The 23,690-nt window shown below is 39.0% G+C and overlaps 1 pseudogene; it reads right to left on the bottom strand.

The window, feature by feature from the left end:
• Positions 1-1,418: 1,418 nt before the first annotated feature.
• LOC124988805 (40S ribosomal protein S18-like) lies at positions 1,419-11,756 on the bottom strand (annotated as a pseudogene).
• Positions 11,757-23,690: the final 11,934 nt, after the last annotated feature.

Raw genomic sequence — 23,690 nt, 5'->3', positions numbered from 1 at the left:
ATTTGAGATGCATACTAGATTATTTAAAAAAAAAAAAAAAAAACTCAAGCCATGTGCAATGGCCTATGATCCTAGCTACTCAGGAGGGTGAGAGAGGAGGGTAGCCTTAGCAAGCAAGATGCTGGGCAATTCAATGATACCCTGTCTCAAAACAGTAAATAATGGGCTGGGGATGTAGTTCAGTGGTACAAAGTCCCTGGGGTTCAATCTCCAGTGCCTCAAACAAATAATAAAATTTTAAAAATCAGTACCATGCCTAAATAATGGTTAGTCCCTTAATGTCAAATATCTAGTCCACAAATTCCAAATGCTCTCAAATAGCATACTTTTAAGTTTGAATTAGGATCCAAATAACATCCACACATTTGCTTATCTGTTAAGTTTCTTAAATCTCTTAAACTATAGGTCATCTTCCTTCATCTTTATTTTTTCTTGTAATTTATTTGTTATAGAACCAGGTCACCTCCTGTAGTTTCCTACGGTCTAGATAGTGTTGATCACATACACATGGCATTTTAACAAGTGCCTCCATTCTCTGTATGCCCTGAAAATTGATAGCTGAATCTTCTTGATTAGATGCAGGTTTAACTTTTTTTTTCCCTCCAAGACTACTCACTGGAGTGTTTTATTCCTTCAGGAGACATATTCAATGTCTAGATCCAATCTTTAAAAAGAAAAAATTTTTTAGAACATTATAATTATACACAGTAGTTGGATTCATCTGGACAAAATCATACATGTATGAAATTTGTAGATCCAGTCAGTTAAAAATCTGTCAGTCCTTCTATAGTTACAACTGGAATACTTTCACTGTTAAAAAAACAAAAAACAAAAAACAATAACCCATACCTACTATTTGGTTCAAGTGGAATAGTTCATACAGAAAAAGTTTTGATTCTTTCTATCCTGCTTGATTCTTTCCTTTTACCAGTTTTCAAAATGAGTTGGTTAGCAGCACTTCTCCAAAGTGATCAATAAGCTCATTCTCAAACTACCATTATGATATTACAATTTAAACATATTTAATGTTTTGATCCCTGCAGTTACCTTTACTGAGGTAAAATTTATTGATACTCAATTTTGGTCATTGGGAACATCTTCCCTTGGCTCCAGAGTTCTTTCACACAACACCAATAACTGATAAAATCCTTGCTAGTGAACAGATGTTACGTGCTCATCTCATACATTTCCTGCCCCACACCTAGAACCAGCTATTTATTCAAGGACTGATATTGGGGGGGAATGATATTCGAAGACCAAATCTACATGGCTGGAGGTCCTTCTACTCATTTTATATATATATATATATATATGTATATGTATATGTATATATATATATATATATATACATATATATATATATATATTTTTTTTTTTTTTTTGGGTATATAAACTATTAACAGAAAAGACCTACAGGCTCATTTCTTCTTGGACACACCCACAGTATGGCCAATGTGCCCAGTGGACTTAGTGTGCTGGCCTCAGACGTGAAGGTCCCAGAAATGGCAGAGATCTATGGGCCCTAATCTTCATTAGTCACTCCAGGTCCTCCCAGAACTTACTGACTAGACCACTGGCCAGAACCTGGCTGTATTTTCCATCCTTTACATCCTTCTGGGATCTTGTACTGTCATGGATTCTGCATAATGGTGACAACCACTATGATCACTCATCCTCAGTGAGTTCTCCTGCCCTTTAGGTGAGGTCAATGTCTGCTTTCCTCAACACCACATGAGTATATCTTTGCCCCACACCCTTAATAGCATTGATGGCAAAGGCTATTTTCTGCTGCCCATCATGTTTATGTTCAGTACTCGCAAAATGTGCTGGAACTTCTCAGGAATCACTAGAGACTCGGCAGTAGTTGAGTGGCAGCCTGTAGGCCTCCTGTGGAAGAGCTCTACTCATTTTAAACATAAATTACCTCCACAACACCACCCAACTGTTAAGTCAGCTATTATCAATTTTGCTCCTATATTATCGAGTAGAAAAATTCCATATCCACAAATACTACATCTTAGAAACTTTTAAAAAAATCATTTCTCCTAAAAAAATTTCACCCCAGTACTAGGGACTGAACCCGGGGAGGTGGGAGGGGGACACACACTACCACTCAGTGATACCCCAGCCCTTCTTTATTATTTTGAAACAGTCTCACTAAGTAGCATTGCGAGGCTGGCCCTGAACTTGTGATCATCCTGCCTCAGTCTCCCAAGTCACTTGGGATTATAAGTATGTGCCACTGCACCTGGCTTCAGTCTTATGAGTAACTTACATTTATTAAACTCTTACACTATTCCAACTGTGTGTATTCCCTTTTCTTCTCCTTAATACCTAGATCATTTTCCCTTTTGGCATAATTTATGTACAATCAAGAAATTTTGCCTGGTGTGATACGTACACCTGTAACCCCAGCAATTTCAGAGGCTGAGGCAAGAGGACAAAAAGTTTGAGGCTAGCCTTGGCAATTCAGTGAGACTGTCTTCATGTTTCAAAATAAAAAAGCCAGGGGAGGTGGTGTATGCCTGTAATCCCAGCAACTCAGGATGCACACAGTTTCAAGGTCAACCTCAGCAATTTAGTAAGACCCTCAGCAACTTAGTAAATCCTGTCTCAAATTTAAAAATAAAAAGGACTAAGGATAGAGAACCAAGTTCAATCCCTAGTACCACAACAAAAAAGTAAAATAAAATAAAAAGACTGAGCAATGTAGCTCTGAGGTAGAATGCGTGCCTAGCATGCACAAAGCCTGGGTTCAATCCCCACTACCTATGAAAAATTAAGGACAATATAATTAAACAATCAAAAGCTAACTAGGCTGGGCAAGGTGGTGCAGGCCTGTAATCCCAGTTACTTTGGAGGTTGAGGCAGAAGGATCACAAATTTGAGGCCAATCTGGGCAAATTAGTGAGACCCTGACTCAAAATTTTTAAAGAGCTTACAGTATATAGCTCAGCAGTACTTTCCTAGTTGCTCAAAACCCTAGGATCAAGTTTCAGTAAGGGGATGCTTACTGGATGCTAATCAAGGGGATACTTAATCAAGTCTTTTAGCAAGTAATTTTTAAGACCATCTTTCCTTCACCACCATGATACAGAGATCACTACAAAGATATCAAAATTTTCAACTATTCCTAACAAAAATTTATCTATATTATACAATAAGAACTTCTTCTAAACATATATGTGATGTGTTTGAGGGTGTTCAAGATTTAGAGCCAAAAGCCCATAACTTGACTTCCAAATAGAGTTCATTTCTACTTTTGATAAAATTTCCAACAGAGCTTAAAAAACAAACAAACAAAAACCCTCATCCAATTTCAGTATTCTCCAACATAAATCAGGTAGAGCCCATGCTATGCAGTGTATCTGCAGAAGAGATTCAACAACTGTATAGTTTATATAAAGAGAAATCTAGATTATAAAAGACATCATTAAGGAATCTTCACAGGTACTAGTGGATTTTAGCTAACCCAGAAGTATTGAAACAGGGTCAATTTTGACCTTCAAAAGATGTATGGCAGTGTCTGGAGATATTTTTGGCAGTCATAATAACTGGGGTGGAGGTGAGAGAAGATGCTACCAACATTTTATCTAGTTCGCAGTGACCAGGGTTACCTGCAAGGTAGTACCAAGATTGAGAAACCCTAATCAAATAGAATACATGTTCTGAATAAGAAGGAAACTTTAAAAAAAAAAGAAAAAAATCATCCCGCAGTAATTTTTTTTTTGCAGGGGGGGAGAGGAGGTGCCAGGTATTGAACCCAGGGGCACTCAACCACTGAGCCACATCCCCAGCCCTTTTATTTTGAGATAGGGTCTCACTAAGTTGCTTAGACTTTACTAAATTACTGAGTTTGGCTTTGAACTTGGAAACCTTCTGCCTCACCTCCCAAGCCACTAGGATTACAGGTATGCACCATCATCACACCTGAAATAATTTCTTTTAAAAATATCTATTCTTTCTGCAACAGAGCAAAACATGGTTCCTATGAACAGTTCAAGTGTTTTTATCTTGTTCAGCAAAAACACTTTTATAAAACCCATAAATGCCTAGTTTGTTTCACCCTATAATCATCTACCTGTGAAACTTGATTTTATCTTCATATTCACCTGACAACTCTGGTGTCATTCTTGCTGGAGTACATAGTTTCTCCTAATAAAACTGGAGCATCATTAGCCCCTTAACATTATGGTTCTCTCTGTTTGTTACTATCATTGACTAGTGAATAATTTTTGTGAAAATAATTTCTAAGTCCTTTTATCTAATACACCCTTTTAAAATCTTTCTGGTTCTGGGTCCTTAATTTCCTCCACAGGCTGCTTTTCCTTCCTCCCAGTACTGGAGATCCAACCAGGGGTGCTCTACCACTGAGTAATATTCCCTAGCCCTTTTTGAGACTGAGTCTTACTAAATTGCCAAGGCTGGCCTCAAACTTGCTTTCTTCCTGACTCAACCTCCCAAGTAGCTAGAATTACAGATGTGCATGCCTTCCCCCACCCCCTGCCAATCTATGGGTTGCTTTTACTTCATATATGAACTCTTACTGCTTTTTCATCCTCTAAATCATTTTCTCAGAGGACAGTGAACCAAAATGACACCTGCAAATCTTCTTGAGTTATTTCTCAAAATCTCATGGTAGTGTGTGAACTCAAAATCACAATAGCTCTATATCTCAAAAGCCCAAGTTTATAATAGGCTTAAGTAGAAAAATGTTAGCCAACAATTCAAATTATTGGCAAATAATCCAAATGTTAGTTATTAGTCATTTGTTCTGTGGTTTGTTCTTTTTGTAAAAACCAAACAAACAAAAGCCAAAATCTACTTATGGAGCATTTATTCCTGACAATAATGTTTAACTGAATTAAGTACTTACGTTTAACTTGAAGTGCACAGGAAATATAGCAATGAGGAACAAATAAATATCACTATAGGAAATTAAATGAAATAAATCCAAAGGCAGGACTTTCTATAAGGAAATACGCAAACACAGAAGATATGACATTCTATTAAACAACTAAGTTTGCCTTTTGAAAAACGTCAACTCTGCCAATCACACAGGAATCCTAGCAACTGGGGAGGCTGAGGCAGTAGGATCCCAAGTTCAAGGCAAGCCTGGGCAACTTAGCCAGACAGCCTGTCTCAAAATAAAAAATAAGGGTCAGTGGTAAACACCCCTGGATTCAATCCCCAGAATCAAAAAAAAAAAAAAAAAAAAAAAATCAATCTTTCTCTTGCTACATACATACACCCACCTACCCATACATAGGCACAAAATTCTAGGTTAAAAGATAATAAAGAGGGGCTGGAGTTGTGGCTCAGTGGTAGCATGCTTGCCTAGCACACGTGAGGCCCTGGGTTCAATCCTTAGTACCACATAAAAAAAATAAAATAAAATAAAGGTACTGTGTCCACCTACAACTAATATATATATTTAAAGGAAAAAAACCCTCTGTTAAAAAAAATTAAAAAATAAATTAGGGCTGGGGAAATAGCTCAGTCGGTAGAGTGCTTGCCTTGCAAGCACAAGGCCCTGCGTTCGATCCCCAGCACCACAAAAAAAAAAAAAAAAAAAAAAAAAAAAATTAAAAAGATAGTAAAGAGACACAACCAAACGCAACATGTGAACCTTTATTAATCCTGGTTCATACATAGCTATTAGAGACATTTTGAGGACAACTGGAACATTTAAATATAGACTAAGTAACAGATGATATTCAGTATTTTTAATTTTCTTAGAAAGACATCAGTATAATAGTTATGTAGGACAAAGTATTTGCCTAGCAAACACACAAAATGTTTAGTGGACATGTCACAAGTGTGACTTTCAAGTGTTTCAGCAAATAGGTATTTTTGGCTTTCTTACCAATATGCCCACTTTTTAAAAATTTCTGGCACATTCCAAAGTATCAACCCATCATTATGTCTAAATGATAGGTTCATCATAAACATTCCATGTATTTTCACCATTTTTACATGCATGAATTTTTCTTAATATAAAGTTGGAGGAGGGAACTACCTTATCATACCCTGATATTTTATATACTACATTCTGCTATTATCTTTTTGGCATTTACTAACTAATTGGGTAGCTGGTCAAATTTTCTGTTAACTTTTGTTTCTAGGAGCAAATTTTCATTTTTTAAAAGGCAAAAAATAAGAAATGAACGTAACATAGACTATATAGGCTACAAAGGAGGTATAGTAAGATGAACATTACCTTTTTCTATTAATTGGTTGACATCTTAGTAATCTAGTTGGTTTTCCTATTTTATAGTAGTAACTGTACTGGTAACACAATTGTTGTGTACACAATAGGCTTTATTTAAAACTGCAGAGGCTGGGGATACAGCTCAGTTGGTAGAGTGCTTGCCTTGTAAGCACAAGGACCTGGGTTCAATCCACAGCACCACAAAAAAATAAAAATAAAAATAAAATAAAATAAAACTGCAGCTCACACAGGACTATAAGCCATGCTCACAGTCTGGTCTTTGGCACTCATATTTCCGTCCACAATCTGGGCGTACCAGATTAATACCCTTCTGTGGGTATTAACTTAACTGCTGTCAAATACGGCAGTGTACTTCATACTCAGGTCCTATATATCAGCTCATCAGAAGTCTACCTAACCAAAAAGGCAGGATACAAACAGATCCTTTAAAAGCAACAAATACAATCTTGCAGATAACACCTGTCTACTTTTGAGGTATTTAACAGGCAACAAATAATTTACTTATCTTCATCTCAAATAAAATTAAGGAAAAATGTAGAGTCTACCACAACCCTCCAGACATACTTCGTTCTTGCGCTTTTAAGTCCTTTAATTTGGTGTTCTTTCATAGCTTTAACAAATTATAGGAATGAAGAATTCAGTACCTAACATTTTCAATTCACTGCTAGTACAAACCTGCCCACAAATTAAGATAAAAAGAACATTTGGAATAGGAAAAACAGTTTTAAAAAACAAACAAAAATCTCTTTCTGAGACTGCAGTCTCCCTATGTTGCCCAGTCTGGTCTTGAACACCTAGGCTCAAGTGAGCCTCCTGTCTCACTTCCCAAGTACCTGGGACTACAGGCAAAATCTTCAGAAAACCACCCTCTCTTACTCCAGGGTTGAAAACTAAGCAATGCTAATCCTCAAAATAAATGCAATTTATTGTTCAAGTTACCTAAATTTCTGGATTTAAAAAGGAATCCAGAAAACTAATAAGGCTAAATAATCTGGCTGTAAAACTAATTATAGTTAAATATATAATAAAAAGTTTTTATATGGTCCATTTTGTCCCTCCTAGCATCTAACTGCTGTAGTATGTTAAATATAATAGTCATAACGGGGTTTATAATAATCTTAAGAGCCTGTCTAGTATTTCCAAACCCAAAATACTTTCTACTTGTCTGGCAGTAAGTTCCATTATCAAGAATTACCCAAACATTGATTAGGTTAGGTGCTCTTTACTAAAAAACAAACCACTGAAGTAAACAGTAAGTCCTCTTAAGAAGGTTCAATATCCAGGAGTCCCTTTCATTTCCCATGGAAAAATTTTCTTCACTGATGTTGTCTAAATTCCATTTCTGGGCTGGTGGTATAGATCAGTAGTAAAACACTTGCTTAGCATGCTGGAGACCCTGTGTTCAATTCCCAGTACCACTAAATAAATAGTTGGATAAGTAAATATATATTTCATTTCTACTTTCTCAGTTTCATTTAGATCTGCTAAATCCTAACAAGAGGTTAGTCAGTATTTGTCTCAATTCCTCTCAGTTACAAATGTAAAAATTCATTCTTGTAGACATGGCTTAAAGTTACAAAGCAGAATACCAAAAATCTATCAAAGTGTTACCATATTGACAATTATGGCAAAACTAGCAACAGTTCTAGGATTTGCAATTTAAGCCACCTTCAACAAAAATTAATTAAAAGAACATAATCTGGAGAACAGACAAAAATATCATCTGGAAATGTTTTGTTTTACTGTGATATGGTTGGCATTGTTATGCACTTTATATTAACTCAATGAATTTTCATACCAATTTTATATCCCAAGTACCACTTTTTACATGTAATGTCAAAACAGAGGCTTAGAGAGACCACAAGCAGCTGGACATGGTGGCACACACTTGTAAACCCAGGGATTCAGGAGGCTGACAAAGAAGGATTGCAAGTTATTGCCCAACTCAGCAACTTAGTTGAGGCCATTAGCAACTTAGTGAGATCCTGGCTCAAAATAAAAAAAGGGGTGAGAATGTAGTTCTCAGTGGCAAAGAGCCGAGTATACCACCCCTACCATCCCCTGCAAAAAATAATAATAATAATAATAATAAAAATAATCACAAGCAATTTCCCAGACTACAAGTTAGTAAATACTCATCCAGGATTCAAACCAAGGTATTTTGTTGTTGCTGGGTTTGTTTCAGTACTAGGGATTGAACCCAGGGACACAATACCAGAGACACATCCCCAGTCTTTTTTATTTTGAGACAAGGTCTGGCTAAATTGTATGATTCTCCTGCCTCAGCCTATGGAGTAGCTGGCATTGTAGGTGTTCACCACCACACCCAGCTCAAAGCACAGTTTTTTACTCTGTAACTCCTCCCTAAGTCATTGCTTTTTCCATTAACTTCAACTAATATATGTAAATTCTCCAGAAGGTTCTAAACAGAGGCAGATTTTGATGGTTTGGAGAGCAGAAGCAAAGGACAGGTCCAATGATTCTCCAATTTGGGGATATTTTAAATTCTCAACATTTTGGTCTCTTAAAATTACTGATGACCCCAAAGATTTTTCATTTATGCAGGTTACATTTACCACAATAGAAATTTAAATGAATTTAAAAAATACTTATCAGTACATGAAAAAACAAGTCCATTACATGTTATTATAATATGTACAATAAAAAGTCACTATTTTCTTCCCAAATAGAAAAGTAACAGTGCTTTCCATGTTTGTAAATCCCTGTATGTATACCTTAACAGAAGACACAACTTATTAGTTTTCTCATAGCTGCTTCTGTGATCAGTCTATTGCTATGTGCTGTTTTGATTAAGTATATAAAAAAATCTGGCACTGTACAAATAAACAGTGGAAAAGGGAGGGTTTTTGTTTTTGTCTTTGCACCAGGGATTGAACTCAAGGGTGCTTAATCACTAAGTCATATCTCCAGCCCTCCCCTTTTTTTTTTTTTTTTTTTTTTTTGAGATAGGGTCTCACTAGGTTGCTTAGAGCCTTCCTAAGATGCAGAGCTGGCTTTGAACTTGCAATTCTCCTCCCAAGATCACAGGTATGGCATGCCTGGCTGGGAGGAGTATTTCAATACAGTTTTCAGTTAACCATGAATAGTGATAAATACTAAAGTTCAATAAATGATAGTTTTTTTTAAAGAACAGTTTTGCATCTTGGAACCTGAAACCATATCAATTAATTTTTCATACTTTGTAACATTAAAATCCACTGGTGTAACTTGTATTTTCATAACATCAAGCACTGGTCATTTGGAAAATAAAGATTTACTCAGTTATGCCCATCTTTAAGAGATATATTTCATTACACAATTAAAAAAAAAATCACAGTTGTTAACTACTATTATGAGAAAAGTTTGTTAAGTACTGGGAAGTTGTGAACTCAAGCTGTCACTGTAATCCCAGCAGCTTGGAAGGCTGAGGTAGGAGGATTTTGAGTTCAAAGCCAGCCTCAGCAAAAGTGAGACACTAAGCAACTCAGTGAGACCCTTTGTCTAAATAAAACACAAAAAACACGACTGAGGATGTGGCTTAGGTCAAGTGCCCTTCAGTTCAATCCCTGGTATCCAAAACAAAAACAAAAACAAAATCCCCTCAAGCTGTCAACTTTTTAAAAATACTTATTTTCACTTAAAATTTATCACTGATAACAAACACAATTGTTTTTCTAGAGGAGACAAACTCACTTCTTTCATTTTCAAGAAAACATTGCCAAATACCCAAGTGCGAAAACTAGTTTGTCAGTCATCCTCAAGTAAAAAATGCCATATCATGAAACAAGCAGCTTACAAATCAATCTTACGAATGCTTTTCCTCATGACAACAATCATACCTCCATACAAAGCATAAATAATTTATGCTTCTCATTTCATCTTAGAAATTTTAAAGATGTATTTAAAAAATCTAAGATTTAATATTATTAATAGTTTTTAATTGCTTGGTCAAGGACATTCTCCTTGCCACAGTAGAGTCTGGTGCTACTGACTGGCTGTGTGCTAAGGCACACTAGGAGTTTTTACTCAGCATCATTTTTGAGTCATCAGTGGAAGTGCCAGTGAAAAATAAAGTGTCTCAGTATTATTTTGAAAATGTTATGGCCTCAAGCCGCCTCTGACAGGGATTTCTAGGGGCCAACTGGCCACACTTTTGTGAAGTGCTTTCCACTACTTCAAGAAGGGAGAGGAAACAAAATCCTGTTCATTTTGAATCCATGCTCCTGGTTTCTTCAAGGAAGGAAATCAAGTGAAGAGACTGCCATTTGTTTTCACATTATATTCTGATCACCTTTATGAGAGATAATTCTCAGTGTAGTGGTTCCTTTAACCAAGTGGTTAAAGGACTGCCCATTAAAAACGCAAAGATAACATTCCCTCCCCACCCCACTCAAATTCAGGGATGAAGGTACTCTTTATGCACCCTTCAGTTAAGAATGATTATGCTAAATAAGTGGTTCCAATTTTGGGTCCATGTTCCCAGTTCCTGAGCAACAGTCTAGAAATTCATTGTTGTTCACCAAGCAGCAACCATCCCTCCCTTTCCCCTTCATCTAGTTGAGGGAATTCCTTTAGAAGTAAGATCCCATTTTTGTTAAGTTTTCAACTGCAGTAGGAGGTGTTTAAAGTGTGTGGAGACACAGTTATCGTCTACACTATTCTGATATAACGCAATTATATCTCAATTTCCATCTCTTGAGATCGACTGGGCCAAATGACTTAAAACACTCTCAGCTCTTTCCGAGCTAAGGTCTAAAACAAGTGAGTCAAGAAACGTGCAGTGTTATTAACAGTTTGAGGGAATCCCACACGTCTAGCAAAAGAACATGAAGAAAGGACGAAAAGCAGGTGGTTCAATGACATTACTTCTTTTCAGTAGGTGCTAAGAATCTAGAGAAAATAGTCCTAGGGATAAACATGGCGCCCACCGCGGCAGGACATAATCACCAGAAAATAACGACACTCTGCCCCATCCCATTTTATAAATCACGGCGCCATCCTTGAAGAAATTGGGGGGGGGGGCAATGCAAGAGACTGTAAACTAGCTGCAATACACTGAGGTTTGGGATGCAGTTGGAGACAGTACAGGGATTACATAACACTAGGGATCGGCTAAGCAATCGCTCATTTTCCTCCTCCCGCTCAAACCGGCGTCCCACACCTTCCCGAGCGGGAGCGGGGGCGGGGCGGCGGGAACCCCCACCCCGGGGACGCCGCCGCCCTCCTCCCGGCGCAGCCTCGCCCCTCGCCGGCCCCTCCCGCAGCGCCGCGCCGTCTCGCCGCCGCCCGCGCCCCCCGCCCCTTCCCCAGCGGGCCACCGCCCGCGCCGCCCACTCCTCCGAGACGCCTCGCGCCGGGCGTGCGTGTGGACGTCGGGTGTGTGCGGGACCGTGGGGCGCCGAGTGCGCGCGCGCGCGCCGCGGCGGGCGCCGGGGGGCGGGGGCGGTCGGCCAGCCGGCAGGCAGGGGCCTCCGCCGCCGGTCCACCGCGCGGCTCCCACGGCCCGGAACGCACGCACGCACATACACACACACACACACACACACACACTCACACACGCGTGCTCGCGCACCGCACCCCACGACCGCCACTGCCACGGGCCGCGCCGCCACTCGCGGTGGGCGGGGGCGCGCGCCACCAGCCCCCCGCCCCCACCTCCGCGCGCACCCGCCCCATCCCCCTCTCATTGTCTCGCCTCGGAACGCCTCGCCAAGCGAAAAGATAACGGAACCCCCGGGAGAAGGGGGTGGGGATAGCGAAAGCTCGCTCGCTCACTCACCTCCCGTGGTCGTCGCCGCCGGTAGTCTGACCCGAGGAAGGCGCCGTCGCCTTAAAGGGACCTTGCACCCGGCGCTGGGAGAAGGGGGTGGGAGCAGGGGAGGGGACGGGGGCTTGGGGGGAGACGAAGAGGAGGGAACCGTTGAAAGCTCGTCTCCCCGAGGGTGAAAGGAAGCCTCCCTCGGGTTCGAGTGATTTGGGGTGGATTTTTTCCCGAGGGGGGCGGGGGGCCCCGAGGGAGGGGGGTGGGGGGGCCAAGGAATGCGGCTCCGTGTACGGGAGCTGGCGCGGGGGAGAGAGACGCCGACTCCCCCCACCGACCCTCTCGCCCCGCGGAGGGATACGGCTCGTCACTTCCGCCCTCCCCCTTTCGTGGCCTTTCAATTGGTTGAGTTGCGTGGCACGTCATGGGCTCATCCTAACCCCTGCCTGGGCTTCTTTTCTAGTCAAGTTTGTCTGGGCCTGCAAATAAATAAATAAAGAAAAAAAATTTTTAATAGAAAAAATAATTAACTTAAGAAGTAATATGTAAATTTCGGTGAGAAAAATGGGTCTTCTAATGAAAATATTCACTAATTTACTCGCTTAGACTTTTCAGGAGGAATTTTAGGAGCCTCCCCACTTCCATTCAAGGCTTATACCCTATCAAGAGAACTTCATGACACAAGTCAGATGATGAAGTCCAGTGGCACCAACTGTCATTGGAACAAAGGGAGCAAGATGGCACTCTCCTTCCTCAAGAGACATTTGGCCAAGTAGCCTTGTGGCAATGGCCTTATTTAAGTGAAGACTTTTTAGAAATCATTTTTACCCCCAAGCCCTTCTGGACTCTGGAAAAAAGTCACACATAATTTTGTATCAAGGTGATTCTTGTGAAGGGTACTGCTTTCAAACAATAGTGAATAGACTCAGCAGAGATCCCCAAGCCAAGAAACGATAGATCCATATGCTTTGGTTTCATTCAAGGCCAAGATGGATTGGTCCAAAGAAATTGATTAGTTCATTCAAGACTATCCACCTGTTATTTCTCCCCCAAATAAAAACTAATCCTTTCTATAGGTAGCTAAGAAATTTTGCCTTTTACTGCCTCCTGAGATGATAAAATTCTGAAATATTCAAATGTTCTCTTTAGTATTACACAAATATTTGTTCCAGACGAAATTCTAAATCAAGGTACTTGGTGCAAGAATGGTGAAATCCAAAGTCATATTTATTCCTTTTTATACAGTCCATGCAAACTATCAATCCATAACAATAGGCATTCCAATGGTTCACATGTACACATGTGCACATGTATACACATACACTGTCACCACCCATTTTCATTCAATTTCATCCCAAAACCAAGTAAGTGATTCCAATGAGTCATTCCTAGAAATATCTTCATTAAATTGGCAGAATCACTTGTCTTTCTGAAAATACTTCCAAGAACTTACCAGACCAGATCTAGAGAAGCCTACAATGAGATTATGTAGAATTCTACATAAAACTCCAATCTTATTTTATGCTGTCCTACAGTAATTATTATAATTTATTAAGTTTATTATATATATACATTATACATGTTATAAATGTTATTTACCTCTGAAATATTCCAAAATATTTTTCCATGTTCTATGTGCAAAATTATAATCTCAGCCAATGAGGTCTAGCCCAGCAAACTGTGTCATATTCTATTAATCAAAAATCATGGGGCTGGGTTTGTGGCTCAGTGGTAGAGCACTCGCCTAGCAAATGTGAGGCACTGGGTTCAATCCTCAGCACCACATTTAAAAAAATAAAGTTATGTTCACTTTATAACTAAAAAAAATTTTAAAAACCATTAGCATGTCATACTGAAAATGCATCATGCATATATTCATTCATTCAAGTATTTATTGAGTACTTGTCATATACAAGGCACTGTGCTAGGGACAGCAACAAAACAAACAAAATGCCTGAACTTTTGGGTCTTATATTCTAGTGAGGAAGAGACAAAAAACATGCATACAAACAAAGTGTTTTCTTATCTATTGTCAAATAGCAAACAGTCTCCAAACTTATTGGCTTAAAGCAACAATTTTATTATCTCTTAATTCTGGGAGGTGATAAGGCTAAGCTAAATGGTTCTCATTTGGATCCTCTTCTGCAGTGGCTGGCACTGAAGTCATCTCAAAAGCTTCCTTACATGTTTGGAAGTTGATGTTGACTGTTGGCTTGGGTCACAACTGGGGCTGTTGGCCAAAACATTTATAAGTGGCCTCTCCACGTGGCCTGTGCTTCCTCTTTTCACAATGGCTGAATTCCAAGAGTGAGTGCTCCAAGAGGACCAGACAGAAATTTATGGCTTTTTCTGACCTAGCTTCATAGGTCACATAGCATCACTTCCACCACAGTTACACTTCGATTGGAGTGTGTGGGGGTGGAGATCTATGTTCCTCTCAAAGGGAGTAGTGCACGCATCATTTTGAGAAGAGTATGTGAAATGGAAAGTCCATCGACATCCTGAAAGATGCAATCTGCAATATGTTGTGTAAGTAAATATATAATATGTGATGTGATGATAGGTTGTACAGAGGAGAAAAGGTTAGGATTCTGTGCAGGAAAAAGGTGAAGAAGTTGCTGTTTTATGTGGAGCAGGCCTCTTTATCATGGTAACATTTAGGCAAAACCCTGAAGGAAATGAAGCCAAGTTCAGATTTTACTCCTAGGCAAAGCAAAGCCACTGAAGGATTTTGAGCCAAATAGTGAAGTGACCTAATGTTTTTGAAGATGACTCTGGCTGTTTGTGGAGAATAACTGGTAGGTTCCAAGACAAACTGAACCTTAGTCAACTAATATTGGTTGGGTGGTGTAGGGAGACCTATTAGGAGGCTATTGCAATAATTCTGGTGAGAGATAATGGTGGCTTGGTGTAGGGTGGGAGTGGTGAGTTCTGTGGTGTGTTGTTTACTTCTGTGTAGCCTACTTTCCTGTCATTTAGTTTGTGCCTCGGGAAACCCTTTTGACCTATAATAGCTATCAAAATGTGTGAGTGATGATGGTATGCCTGCCACAAATAAAGGGAGAATATCATGCTGAATGTAAAAATGAGAGCTCTACAGGGTCTGGAGGCACTTTGAGGAAAAGGATAAAGATCAACAGGCAATTAGAGAATGAAGTAGGACAGTATCCTAACTGGTACAGTATCCTAACTATGCCACAGTGGGAAGAATTGATGAACAGTTGAATGATGGATACCTAGAAGAAATGGTGGGCCAAAGGCATTTTGTAACTTCAGAGGAGTTATAAAATTTGAAGAAAAATCTGCTGTCTTGTAGCACTGGTGCAGCACTTCAAAAAAGATGCTGGGGGCTTAAACCTGGGGCGCTTAACCATTGAGCCACCACACCTGGCTCATGATCCTATTCATAGAAACGTAATTCCCTTGGCTAGAGGGAATGCCTGTATTCATTTGGGTAGCATTGAGACATTTTGCTGTCATTGGCTTTCTAGACATGGCTTTCTAGAATAAAGTAACCAATAGTTGTGGTGTTCAAGTATGAACCATCTTGATAATAATGGAAAACCAAAGCATTGGAATAACTTGAATCAAATCCTTGGAAATCAATCACATAGCCAGGCACAGTGGCACACACCTATAATCCCAGCAATGCAGGAGACTAAGGCAGGAGGATTGTAAATTAGAGGTTAGCCTGACTGACTTAGGGAGACCTTAGCTCAAAAAAAGTGTGAGGGGGTAGGTTGTGTGGCTTGGTGAAAGAATGCCCCTGGGTTCCATCCCCAGTACCAAAAAAAAAAAAAAAAAAAAAAAAAAAAAGAAGGTGTCCTTCAACATTCAACAGATGAATGGATAAAGAAAATGTGGGGGCTGGGGAGATAGCTCAGTTGGTAGAGTGCTTGCCTTGTAAGCACAAAACCCTGGGTTCAATCCCCAGTACCCAAAAAAAAAAAAGAAAAGAAAAGAAAATGTGGTATATATACACAATGAAATATTACTTAGCCTTAAAGAAGAATGAAATTATGGCATTTGCTGGTAAATGGGTGGAGCTGGAGAATAACATGCTAGGCAAAATAAGTCAATCCCAAAAAACCACAGGTCAAATGTTTTCTCTGATATGCGGATACAATAAGGGGGGTTGCTAGGGAAGAATAGAATTTCTTTGGATTAGGTAGAGGGGAGTGAAGAGAGGGGAGGGGGTCTGGGGATAGCAAGGATAGTAGAATGAATCAGACATTATTACCCTATATACATATATGACTACATGACCTGTAGGATGCTACATTATGTACAACCAGAAGAATGAGAAGTTATACTCCATTTATGTATGATATGTCAAATGCAGTCTACTGTCTGTCATGTATAACTAATTAGAACAAACTTAAAAATCAATTCACGGGCTGGGGAGATAGCTCAGTTGGTAGAGTGCTTGGCTTACAAGCACAAGGTCCTAGGTTTGATCCCTGGTACCACCAAAAAAAAAAAAAATCAATTCACAAGCGTCTCTAGAACATATTGGAGAGGGGTCTGAAAGTCAATGCAGTTTGATACATTGAAGAATTTAGACCCTAACTGGGTGCGGTGGTGCATACCTATAATCCCAGTGGCTGCAGAAGCTGAGGCAGGAAGAGCACAGGTTCAAGGCCAGCCTCGGCAATTTATCAAGGCACTAAGCAACTCAGCAAGATCCTATCTAAAAATTAAAAATAAATAGGGGCTGGGGAGATAGCTCGGTTGGCAGAGTGCTTGCTTTGTAAGCACAAGGCCCTGGGTTCAATCCCCAGCACCCAAAAATAAATAAATAAATAAATAAATAAATAAATAAATAAATAAATAAATAGACCCTAACAACATACCCCTAAAATAGTGCTACCCCAGTCTTCAGTAACCAACTTAGAAAAACTGAATCCTTACCATCTGGATTTTTTTTTTTCAACCAGGGATTGAACCCAGGGGAGCTTAATCACTAAGCTACATTCCCAGCACTTTTTATTTTTTATTCTGAGACAGGGTCTTGATAATTGCTGAGGCTGGCTTTGAACTTGTGATCATCCTACCTCAGCCTCCCAAGCCTCTGGGATTACAGACATGCACCACAGTGCCCGACACTCCATCTGGATTTCTGAGAAATTCAGAAGTTAATGGAAGTCCCAAGTTGGGTTTTTCACAGGTAACAAGAGAGTATTCCTTTTCTACAGTTTATGGAAACATTTATTTGCTTTCCTTGACTTATGGTTTCTGCCAAGAGTTGAAAATTGAAACCACCTATAGCTTGGAGAGTGTTAAGGCAGAGAGACAAATGGTTTCAACGTGTTTACAAAAACAGTACGTTATGAATGCCCTCTCTGGTGTCATTTTGCTAACATACAGACCGAATCACTCATTCACCAGGTTCAGTGTGACAGTGACCAGTATGAGTTGGTGTAGGAAGTGTGGTTGGGAGTGGGGTGTATTAGGTAGTCAGGCCACTCCAGGCAGAAAGCAGCATCAAGGGGGCAATGCCAAGTTTCTTTCAAAAAGGCATCCCACCCTCTGTAACTCACTCAGAATGGTCAAAGCTTGGAATCAAAGAGAGCTCATTTTGAAAATTTTAAGAGAAAAAACAGTGGAGAAATTTTCACCATCTGAGCAGCTCCAGATTAAAAAGATCAACAGCTGATTGCACTGAATCTGGGAGTGAAGTCAATATGTGTCAGTGTACAGGAGGACTGAAATGCCTAAAGTGACAGGGAAATTGTCATGAAATAAAAGGCAAGTGAAGATCCACATTTGACCTGTGTCAAAGAATGAGGAACTTAAAGGCTGTGGCTGGATTTTATTTAGGAATATTTTTGCTACCTCCTTATACATACGTAGAAGAGCTGAGGTACAGGAGATGAGGAAAAACCTAAGAAGTTTTCAGACTGGATTCCCAAAGGAAGAAAAGTTCCTCATTTGCTTTCAGCAAGAAGAAATCTGTCTCTGTCTTCAAAACATATTTTGTAAGAAGTGCACAAGCAGCAATTTCATCAGTCATCACGATTTCACTGAGTTACTGCATGATTTCATAGAATAATGATTTAATTTAACTTTGAATTAAATGAGTATTGTTTAAGAGACTCAAAAGCAAAGCAATGCTTGTTTCATCTAGGTTGCTGCTATTGAATTGACCAGGTATGTTTATCTAGTAACTAAATTGATTCTATAAATCTTCATGGAAAAAAAAACTACATTATTTTTATAGATAGTTAATATCTGTTTTATTCATTATAATGAATTGCAGAGTAAAATTTAATACAAATTTGCTTCTTTCTATAGGATACATTTTTTTAACACTGTTTTCATTTTATTATAGTCATAAACACAACTGTGGATAATAAATAATTTACCAATTCATTCTTTTGAAGGATATGAGGATTAACATCATTATTCTATAAAAGAGAATGAGGTATCCTTCAGAATTAAGTTTTAAAGTTTTCTGGTGGAGATAAGTGGCCAGATCCTTTTGCATTTTCTTATTGTTAAGTATGTAGAATAAGGAGCAGAGGTGGCAAGGAGACCATCTCCTATGACAGTCATGGATCCGTTTCTAATGTCTTTTCTGTTTCATGAAACATAAATATAAAATCTGAAAATGTGAAACAGCCAAGATTCATCAATTTAAAGTCATTTTATAGGAGAAAATGACTTAACCTTCATTCATCCAAGAAATAATTCTCATTTCTAGGTTTGTGTTAGAAATGACATGAATTCAGTGTGAAGATGAGTTCCTTCTTTCCTATACAACCTTACTTCCTGGCAGGCTCTGATCTTTGTTTCTCCAATACAGAGATTTTATTTCTAGCCTAGCAAAATTAACCTTTAACCTCTTCTACATTATGAACCCTTCAAAAATCTCTAGGAAAGTTATTATCTTCCCCCAGAAAAATGCACATTTGTATAGACACAAAATTTTGCAAATTTTTCAACTTAATGCCTATATCTGGGCCTATCATGAACCCCAAGGAAAGAGACTCAGACCCTGGGCTCCACAGACAAGATACTTCATTCCCTGTCTTCCCAGGGAGATGTTATCTCTTAATGATCATGAACATCTGTGACTAAAAAACTAGAGACTCTTCTCTAACCAGTAGTTTATTACTATTACTAGTACTATTTTACTTCCTTATTTATCTTTGCCCAAGATATTCTCTGTATTCCTTCCCTCTTTCCAGCATACAATTAAAACATTTTTTTTCATGTGTGTTGTGTTAGGGTTTAAACCCAGGCCTCACACATACTAGGCAAGTGCTTTGCCACTGAGCTAAACCCCTGGCCCTTTATCCAAGATGTTCTTTAACTGAAAAATTCAGGAACCTCTAGATGACCAGAGGGTCTAGCTACTTCAGTCAGGTAAATTGACATTCATTGGCACTGAAGACGTTATTTCTGAGATTTTCCAACTCTGAAAATATAATATAGTTGCTCTCCTGGGATGCTTAGTTTTACTTCATTGACTGACTCATTGACTGTGGTTCTCTGCATTTCCCAGAGTCCCTTGCAGCTGTACTAGGGCTTCAAGACCAAATCCTTATAAAGGGGAATATAAGTTCAAGTGATGAATTCCTTCCAGCCTACAGCATTTAAAAATTGATTTGCCTCCCATTCATTGAGATGACAGACTCACAATATGAAAGCAATCTAGATCCCTGAGTCACCTCATGGAGGAAAGCTGAACTAATGAGTTACTCAGCATACAACGGACTTTACCAGAATAACTACAACAAAAATCCTTTATTGTGCTAGGCCATGAAAATTACAAAATTAATTTGTTAATGCAGCATACCTTAGTTATACTAACACATTGGTATAAAGGTTGAATTTTTTTTTCTTTTATGGTACTGGGTATTGAACTCAGGGGCACTCTACCATTGAGTTACATCCCCAGCCCTTTTTATTTTGAGACAGGGTCTTGCTAAGTTGTGGAAGCTAGTCTTGAACTTGCAATCCTCCTACCTCAGCCTCACAAATAGCTAGAATTACCACCCAGCTAAGGTTTAATTCTTAAAAGAAAGAAAGAAATGCCTAGTACACTTTTTTTGGGGGGGTAGGTGGGAATTGAACCCAGGGCTAGGCTAGCACTCTACCACTGAGCTATATCCTCAGCCTTCCCAGGACTTTAATAATGGGAGATAAACTGGGCGAGGTGGTACACACATGTAATCCCAGTGACACAGGAGGCTGAGGTAGGAAGATCTTAAGTTCAAAGCCAACCTTAGCAACTTAGCAAAGCCCTAAGAAACTTAACAAGACCCTCTCTTGAAATAAAAAATAAATAAATAAAAAGAAATGGGGATGTGGCTCAGTGGTTGAGTGTCCCTGGGTTCAATTCCTAGTACCAGAATAAATAAATAAATAGAACTTGGAACATAGCTCAGTGGCAAAGCTCCCCTGTGTTCAATCCTCAGTTTAAAAAAATGGGGGGGGGGTTACAAACTAGGCATGGTGATACATGAAGACTGAAGCAGGAGGATTTGAAATTTGATGCCAGCCTGAGTCACTTAATAAGACCCTATCTCTAAAAAATAAAAAGGACTGGAGATGTAGCTCAGTGCTAATGCACTTGCCTAGCATGCTTGAGGCCCTGGGTTTAATCCCCAGTACCACAAAACAAAAAAATAGGAGGCGGCATTGTTAACTGGATAGTGCTTGACATTATATATCTACATTGTAGGGTAGATATAGGTATAATACATAAAATGCCCAGGCCAGAATCTGGCTTATGGTAGTTACTCCATAAATGATAGCTTTTATTAAAAACTATTAAAATATATTATAATATATTAACCATATTAAATTATTAATATATAATATTTAATATAATAAAATATATTACAAATATATAATTGGAGGGACATAATTAAATTTGACTATAATCATGAATGACAGTCTCCCTTTTTTGATTCTTTCCCAGTTTTCTCACCTTAGGGTATCTCTTCTAAATAGTTCAAATTTGGGGCTCAAACATCTTTACAGAATTGAAGTAAAAACCTCTAAGAAATGCATAATTTATTATCCTTAATCAACTATTTAGAAACAGTCTACTTTTTCTTCCACACATTAATTAACAAAAAAACATAATAGGTAACATAATTTTGCCAAGTGCTTGTGCGTGGTTCACACAATTAAATAGTATGACTTATAAAATGATGCTGAATGTGTGACATAGACAGTACCTTCTGGAAGAAGAAAGAAAAGTTCTATGCAGGCTTGAGTCTCTAGTGAAGACTTCTGAAAAGAAGCTGGCTCAGACCTTGTCTTAAAGAATAGGTGGGAGAGGGCTGGGGTTGTGACTTGGTGGTCACTTGCCTGGCATGCATGAGGCACTGGGTTCGATCCTCAGCACCATATAAATAAACAAAATAAAGGTATTGTGTCCATCTACAACTAAAAAAATAAAAAAAAAAAAAAAGAATGGGTGGGATTGCTGAGTGTAAGGCACATACCTACCCGTAATTCCTATGACTCTCAGGAGGCAGGAGGATCACAAGTTCAAGGCCAGCCTATACAGCTTAATGAGATCCTGTATCAAAATAAAAAACAAAAAGGCCTTGGGTTGTAACTCAGTAGGAGAGTATTGCTGGGTTCAATCCTCAGGAATGAGGGGTGTGGGGAGAAAAAGAGAACGGGTAGAACATGGATAAAAGAGGAAAAGAAGGAAAGGCTTTCTACATAGGCAACAGAATGACAAAGGTGCTATAAAACCCACAGTTTAAATAAAATATGACCTTGAATAATTTTAAATTGATGAGTTTTTTTTAATAGATTAAAATTGATCTAGCATTGGCAACTCTATATTTTTGACCCAATAAAAAGTGACATTTGTAGAGTGATACACTGGTACTTTCAACTGTGTTGGTAATTTTTTTTTTATACTGAGTGGTAGATATAAAGATTTCTTATATTACTTCTTTTTTTTGTTTTTTCTTTTTTGGTACTGGGAATTGAATCCAAGAGTGCTTTACCACTGAGCTACATCCCTGGCCCCCTCCTTTTTTTTTTTTTTTTTTTTTTTTTTAAGTTTGAGACTAGCTCTTGCCAATGTACCCAGACTGGTCTCAAACTTGTGATCCTCCTGCCTCAGCCTCCTGAGTTGCTGAGATTACAAACACGTGCCACCTTGCCTGGCTCCTTATACTGTTTTAAATTTTCTTGAGGTTCTTAACTACTTCATAGACATCTTTTTAAAATTATTTAAAGAAAAGCAAAAAATTGCTAAATCTCATCTAATAATTTAAATAATCTCTTTAGATAACACTCATCCTCTTTTAGGAAAATACACTTGGTTTACTCAGCATTCTCAGCCTTTCAGCCTTTTCTTTAAGAAGTTATCTGAGTGTCTTAGGGTAAAAGCATGACTATGCAACCTGTGACAAAGGAGAAGAATCCAGAAATCCCAAATGCAGTGTTCTTTGGCTCCTTTGGCCTCTGGGCAATGTCCCACCTGTCATTGGCCACTGATTGCCTTACTGGTGTGGATATAACTTGTGAATTGGCCTCCCTTAGGTTGCTCAGACCTCATAGTTCTTCGTCTACCTACCCTCAGCTTTCTAGCTTATCTAAGAGCTTTATAGTTTGTCTAAAAGACTCCTTTGACCCTGACCTTAAGGGGGGAGAAGGTGGTTCACTCCACAGTCCTCACTACAGTGCCACCTTGACCCACTAAGGTTCAAGTTCCTCAACCAGACTCTCAGTCACTGCCTGTCACTGACAGCACCTCAGGAAAATGGGACCTTAGGGTCCCCTCTGCCCGACTACAGCTTACTCACAGTTTTAGTTGATGCACTATGCCACAGAAGGGTACAGGAAACCCTGGTTCTCCTCACAGAAGCTAAAACAAGAACAGGTCTTTTACCTGTAGTTATCTGCTACACTTCATTTCTACACCAAAGCCTGGAGAGGAGAAATCCGAGCACATATTTAAGTTTTTCCTTTCTCTTTTTCTCTCAACCACTTCCTCTTCCCATGATCCCCCAGAACCAGAAAACAGGCTTCCTTCCTTTCATGTCCTTCCAACATTGATCAGGGCATCACAGCCTAGTATGCATATGTAGAAAGTGTAACTTCTGTACCCTTTGGGAGAACTCTCTGAGTTAAGCCCGCCATGCTCAACTTCCTCAAGTTGAGGGAGTTATATAACTTCTTTTTTAAATCCTTAAAAAAAAATTAGTAAATCTTCCAAGCCACTAACCTGGCTTGCAAAGTTCTTGCTTTAAAATTCTGTTGTACTGGGTATTGAACCCAGGGATACTTTACCACTGAGCTATATCCCCAACCATCTCCTTCTCCTCCTTCTTCTGACAGGATCTCACTAAATTGCTGTGACTGACCTATCCTCCTGCCTCAGCATCCCAATGGCATATTACAGGCATGGGTCACCAAGCCTGGCTGTAAAATCCTATTTTGAATAAGTTGAATATCTCCCCCACCATCTTTTCTGTTATGAATCCTCATTTCTTCCAGGCAGATAGATGCAAAGGGTCATCTAAGGATAAAGTCATTTATTCAGAAAGGAAAAAATGAAAGCACAGTTTTTCAAAATACATTTCTAATTGCTCTCAATTTTCCCCCATCTCCTGTTCTTTCCCTTCATACATCAACAACTGCCCCATAACACTCATGTATCAAACTCGAAGATTTACTGTCAGCATTGATTCTCAAGATGTTGAACTAGCTGAACAG

The sequence above is a fragment of the Sciurus carolinensis genome, chromosome 1 (assembly GCF_902686445.1).
Source record: "Sciurus carolinensis chromosome 1, mSciCar1.2, whole genome shotgun sequence".
In the NCBI taxonomy this organism is placed as follows: Eukaryota; Metazoa; Chordata; class Mammalia; order Rodentia; family Sciuridae; genus Sciurus; species Sciurus carolinensis.
This window is presented reverse-complemented; position numbering and strand designations above follow the sequence as displayed.